The sequence below is a fragment of the Halichoerus grypus genome, chromosome 14, assembly GCF_964656455.1.
Source record: "Halichoerus grypus chromosome 14, mHalGry1.hap1.1, whole genome shotgun sequence".
Lineage (NCBI taxonomy): Eukaryota > Metazoa > Chordata > Mammalia > Carnivora > Phocidae > Halichoerus > Halichoerus grypus.
The window spans coordinates 22,040,309-22,046,673 of NC_135725.1; the positions used below are offsets into that span (position 1 = coordinate 22,040,309).

The 6,365-nt window shown below is 41.5% G+C and overlaps 1 pseudogene; it reads right to left on the reverse strand.

Annotated features, from left to right (window-relative positions):
• Positions 1 to 4,524: 4,524 nt before the first annotated feature.
• LOC118520642 (actin, cytoplasmic 2 pseudogene) lies at positions 4,525 to 5,300 on the reverse strand (annotated as a pseudogene).
• Between the last annotated feature and the right edge of the window lie 1,065 nt (positions 5,301 to 6,365).

Sequence of the window (6,365 nt, forward strand, 5' to 3'; positions counted from 1 at the left end):
GCACATGGAAGTTCTCAAGGCCAGCCTAGATTCAAGTAGAAGAGAATGAGTGCCCACTTCTCAATGGCAGAAGTAGCAAGAATTTGTAGCCACCCTTAATCCTCCAGCTTTGTGCAAATGTTTCAAATTAGGTTGATGTATCTTTCCCTAAAGAAATGGTCTACATCAAGGGTCAGCGGACTATGGCTAAGCAAAATAGAACCACCCAGTGGACCTACCCACCCCACTGACTATTTTTGTAAATAAAGTGATGTTAGAACACAGAAATATCCATTCATTTACTTACTATCTGCCTATGGCTGCTTCTCTGCCTTAAGGGCAAACTTAAATAGTTGCAACTGACTTGAGAGCCGGCAAAAATTAAACTGTTTACTATCTGACACTTTACAGAGAAAGTTTGCGGACCCCTGGTCTGCAAGAAAGCAATCATGACATTTCTCAATCACTCCACATAGATCTCCAGAAATTTTATTTTCAATCTTGGCTACAGGTTCCTAGAAATAATTAACTTTGCTTTGAGTAAACTGAAGTTCAAGAAGATTTTGAAAATGTAAACTGATATCCAAGCAGAAAGCAGGTGCCTCAATAAGAAAGATAAATATGTAGAAGCGAATCACACCAAACTTGAAGCTAATAGAAGCAGAACTGAGAGAAACAGGTCCTCTTCACACGACGCAGAGAACTGGGCAGCTAACCTACCACAACCTCCTCAAGGTTTTTTGTTTGTTGCTTAAAATTAAGGAGAGGAAAAATATCTCAAATCCTAAATAAAATGCATTTTCTCCCTCTAGAGACTGGATATTAAACCCATCAGAAAAGCTCGGACTTTTACACTTGTAACAACATTTCAAGAGAGGAAACTTAGGCCCATTTCAAGATGTTTGCCAGCTCTAAAACAATGTAACCATTGGTTAAAACAAATCTTTAATCACTGGACGTGTTTGGCATCATGCCTCTTTGGCATGCCTCCCTGAGACCTGACAAATCACCCTCACCCAGAGTCAAGAGTATAGCACGTATTAAACCAGTCCTGACAAGTGGATTCGTCGTCTACTACACTAGGGTAGGACTCAGGGTTTAATCAGCCAAATAGGCATCCCCAAGACTATCTCAAAAGAAAGTGAAGAGTACAGGCGCCTGGGTAGCTCAGTCGTTAAGCGTCTGCCTTCGGCTCAGGTCATGATCCCAGGGTCCTGGGATCAAGCCCCATATCGAGCCCCATATCGGGCTCCCTGCTCCACGGGAAGCCTGCTGCTCCCTCTCCCACTCCCCCTGCTTGTGTTCCCTCTCTCGCTGTGTCTCTCTCTGTCAAATAAATAAATAAAATCTTTAAAAAAAAAAAAAAAGGAAAAAAGAAAGTGAAGAGTACAACCTTAACTGCTATAGCGTGGATTTTACAATGGGCATATTAGGACTGAATAGTGTACAATGTCAAAAGAAAGAGATAATATTCTTATGGAACAAGTATGCCATTTCTCCAGATAAAATCATTATTGATTTTGGAAGGCTTCTCACATATACCTTCTCACAATGTCAGATTAAGTGTGTGGAAGGGGGGGTGCCTTAAGAATGTTGCAACACATTGGATGAATATCAAAGTGACCATCACAGAGTATCTGGTCTCACCTGTTGTGATGAGCTTCCCTCCACTGTCTATTCTGGCCAGCTACTATAAAGAAATCAAGAACTAAATCCAAAAACAACAACAAAAATCTAATAGAAGTTGTTATTGAAAGTATGCAATAGATAAAAATAAAGATTATATAATAGGTGAAGACATAAGTTTAAAAGCAATCAACATTAGGGGCGCCTGGGTGGCTCAGTTATTAAGTGTCTGCCTTCCGCTCGGGTCATGATCCCAGGGTCCTGGGATGGAGCCCTGAGTCGGGCTCCCTGCTCCGCAGGAAGCCTGCTTCTCCCTCTCCCACTCCCCCTGCTTGTGTTCCCTCTCTTGCTGTGTCTCTCTGTCAAATAAATAAAATCTTTAAAAAAAACTAAAATAAAAAATAAAAGCAATCAACCGTAACAAAAAAAAACCACATAATAACACCTTTAAAACAATACTTTTAAAATGTAAAATAAATATAAATAAAGCGAGAAAGCCTCTAGAAACAATAAATATTTTTAAATGTAAAGCATGAATATAAAAAATGACCTTAATAAAAATTAAGTATGTTTTAACATCAATAATAAAATTCAAAGTAATGACAACATAAATTCATAAAAATAAACCTAGATTTCAGTTAGAAATTAGGAATAAAAGATGTTTTGGATTGTAAATAATAAAATGAGCTATTAATACAAGTGATAAAAGGTAAAACTGGCAAAGTGAAAAACAAAGGACCTAACAGAAGTTAACAGGATAAAGTATTAGGGGAAAAATAAGAAGAGAACATAAACACAATTTTCAGAAAATACAGGGAAAGATGGTGCATACAAGTAACTTGAAAAGTTAGCAAAGTCCTGAAATGGGCTAAGAATAGCAGATAAAGAACAATTAAAATGGCATGCATCGATTTGTTAATGGTACTCAAATTCAGGACTATAAAATAAAATTCTTTATTAAAAATAAAAATAAACACCCTTAAAGCAATACCCACCTGGAAACACCCAAGTGGTGGGACTCCTATTAAAATGGAAATATCAGCTTGCCCTGTGGAGAACTTTGCAGAGCCTGAGAGGCTGGGAGGAAGACCAGAATGAGAAGGCCTTCCCTCCTACCTGTCAGGTATGCCCAAGCCCCAGCTCAGCCCGCAAATGATCTGTGTGGTGAGCAGCTTGGCTTGCTAGCCACAGTAATGCATGAAGGTAAACAGTGGGAAATCAGGGCAGAAATATAGGATGAGTCATACAAGGCTTTAAATGCCACACTGTTTCACAGTGTTTTCCAAACATGAGCATTCAGTAAACTAACAGGTTTATCCTGGAGATTTTGATTCAGTAAATCTGGGCAGGGAGGGGAGGAGACGGAAGGGGAAGGCAGAGGACGGGCAGTGGGGAGGGTAGGTGCTCTGTGATTTTCACTTATGACCTTCTCAAACAGGTTCCAACCCTTTTAAAAAGTCTTCTCCACTCCAAGTAATTTTGATATTTTTCCAAGTTTAAGAAATAATGATTTATGATCTTGAGACAACTGAGACTTTTCAATATCCAGGTATCAAATTCCAAAACACAGGTGAGGAGAAAAATGCTTTGAATGGTAGCAGGTCAGAGTTACACAAACCCAGTAAAAGGCGCGGCCAAGTAAGAATGACGCTGGGAACCTGTCGCTTTCATATGAAGCTCAACTGTTTTTAATGTTCTTTGCTACTGCCAAGAACCACCAAATTAAGAGGAAGCCATGAATATACGTGTCACTGGTGGCTTTTAAGTATCAGAACATTGCCAAAATAAACAGCAAGGGTCCTTTGATATTCATATTTCTCAGGGATCAAGTGTATGCACTCCAAGCCATATCTACCTCCTTCGAGACACTGAAAGGATAAAAATTAAGATGATTCAAGCCTTTTCTTCTCAACTTCAGAAGAGCACAGTGCTATATATATATATCACTGGCACATCTTGAAAATGATTATGTTTGAACAGCACACTGGATAAACTGTAGGGGATTTGGGAGCCTCTGCATGGCTATGGTGAAAAAAATTCATTACATTTTCTTTATATCAAAATAATTTGAAAATAAAAATAAAATAGAGAGTTTCAAGTGTAGTATTTGTGGCGGGCAGGGAACGCACCATTCCAAACCCTCCTCATGGCAAGGCTTGCTCAGGGACTGACCCACCTTGCACAAGGACACATCTGTCTTGGGGCAGCTCATATCTAATGAGCAATCAAGGCAGGAGTATAAGGACCCAGCCTATTGGCCCAACAGGGAACAAGTCTGAGGGGGCTTGAAGGAAGTTTCCAGAGCCGCCTGGAGATAGGGGTAGGGTGGGGAGGGGGTTGGCCCAGACTTTGAACCCTTCACAATCCAGTGTCCTCTGCCAAATCCTGCTCCTGCCCCTTTCTCTTCAGAGGTGGGGATCCCTAATAAACACCCTGCCCTACAAACTCCTGGGTGTTTATCTGAAAGAAAGTGCTATAAAACTTGCTCTTGCCCCAAATCCCTTGGGAAGAGTGTTTCACTGCTTGTGAGGCATGTACTCCCCCAGTCTGTGGATTGTTTTCCCTTGAATGAAGGACATCAACCTTGTTATTAAATTGTATTATTCTTTGTCTTTGTCATTTGACAGTTCCTCAGGAACAGATCGCCTTCTGTTTCCATCAGTGAGCCAGGATACATGGTGGTCCCACTGGACACCACCATGTAAGAGTATAGTGTGTTGAGCACCTGGGTAGCTCAGTTGGTTGGTCATCTGCCTTCAGCTCGGGTCAAGATCTCAGGATCCTGGGATCGAATCCTGCATCAGGCTCCCTGCTCAGTGGAGCATCAGGCTCCCTGCTTGTGTGCTCTCACTCTCTCTCTCTTAAATAAATAAAATCTTTAAAAAAAAAAAAAAGAGTACAGTGTGTCATCATCACACTTCATGATGGGAGTTGAAGGGAGTTGAAGGTGGTCCCATGGGTGCCACAGGACTCCATACCCAGGAAAAAGGACTGGAAGAGTGCCTCTGGACACCAGAACTGCTTGTGGCTGGTGGTGATCACCTGACTACAGCTCATAACTATTCTCCTGGGAGCAGGAGGATGTAGCTGTGGCCCCAGCTCCTGCTCCAAGACATAGCAGACCTCCATGATGTCATACAGGATTTCCTGCTCAGCCACTGTGATGAGGCTGCAGTCATGCTCCATGAGAATCTTCATGAGATGGTCTTTCAGGTCTCAGCCAGCTAGGACCTGACACAGGATGGTTGGGGCAGAGTGTAGCCCTCATAGATGGGTACTGTGTGGGTGACTTGGTCCCCATAACTCATGACAATACCAGTGGTACAGCCAGAGGCATATAGGAACAACACAGCCTGATGGTCATGCACCTAAGCAAAGTATGGAAGATCTGGAATGTGATCTGAATCATCTCTCAGTTGGCCTTGACATTCAAGGTGGCATCAGTCAGCAGCACAGGGTGCTCCTCAGGGTTCTAGAAGTTGTGGTGCCAGATCTTCTCTATGTTTTCTCAGTTGATGATGATGCCATGCTTGATGGGGTACTTAAAAGTTAGGATTCCACTCTTGCTCTGGGCCTCATCACCCAAGTGGTCCTTCTGTCCCATGCCCACAATGACGCCTGGTGTCAGGGGTGCCTGACAGTGGACAAGAACATGTCCTGGACGAGGGTGGGGGAGTCATTCCCAGCAAAGCCAGATTTGCACATGCCAGAGCCAGTCATGATGAGCAGTGTGGTTTCTCCTAGTGGAGGTGGTGGGCCCAAGGGGGGAGTGAAGCAGGCATTGTGGTTTGATTTGCATTTCCCTAATGATTAGTGATGTTGAGCACTGCACCTTTTCATATACCTGTTGGCCATGTCTATTCAGAGCCATCCATTTTTAACTTGATTTTTTTTTCTTTTTTTTTTTTTTTGAGTTGTAGAAATTATTTATATATTTTAAAAATCAATGCTTTCTCAGATATAAAATTTGCAAATACTTTTCTCCCATTCAGTAGGTTGCCTTTTCATTTTGTTGACGGTTCCCCTTGCTATGCAGAAGCTTTTCAGTTTGATGTAGTCTCACTCATTTATTTTTGCAAATAATTCTTACTAAATCATTGAAAATAATGATGAAGTTCTTATTTGTAGACTTATTTGAAGTTCTTATTTGTAGACTTCTTATTTGAAGTTCTTATTTGTAGACTGTGCACATATTGCTAGAGCTGTCATCATGTGGCTCAATTCAATGTTACTAAAAGTAAATAGCAGCTACACCATGGACAAAGGTATGGGATATGAAATCAGAGATTCAAGGCTGCCCCTCCGGGCTATGCTAGTCAGAAAACCCTGACCCTGACCTACTGTGCCCTCTTCAGACTCATGAAACAAAAGTGCCTTCAGGAACTCTGGATCTAGCAATTTTAGTAGCTGCTCAGTGGCAATCCCCTTCTTGGCAGTAGTCAGAGTATCCCAGTTGGAATAGCAAATGCCCAATTCTTCCCATCACCCTTGCTGCTTCTGTGGACTACTGGATTTGCCATCAGACCTCCTCACTCAGGCAGTCCCCTGCAAGCCCCAGATGAGGCTGCTCATGGCTGAGTTTGCCAGAAGAAATACAGAACAATTAGTTAAATTTGGATTTCATGAAAAGAAGAAATACTTTTTTTTTTTTAAAGCCATGTCTCAAATATTATATGGAGCTTACTTGTATTAAAAAATGTTTTAATCTGAAATTCAAGTTTAACTGGGTGTCATGTATTATTATTTGCTAAATCTGGCAA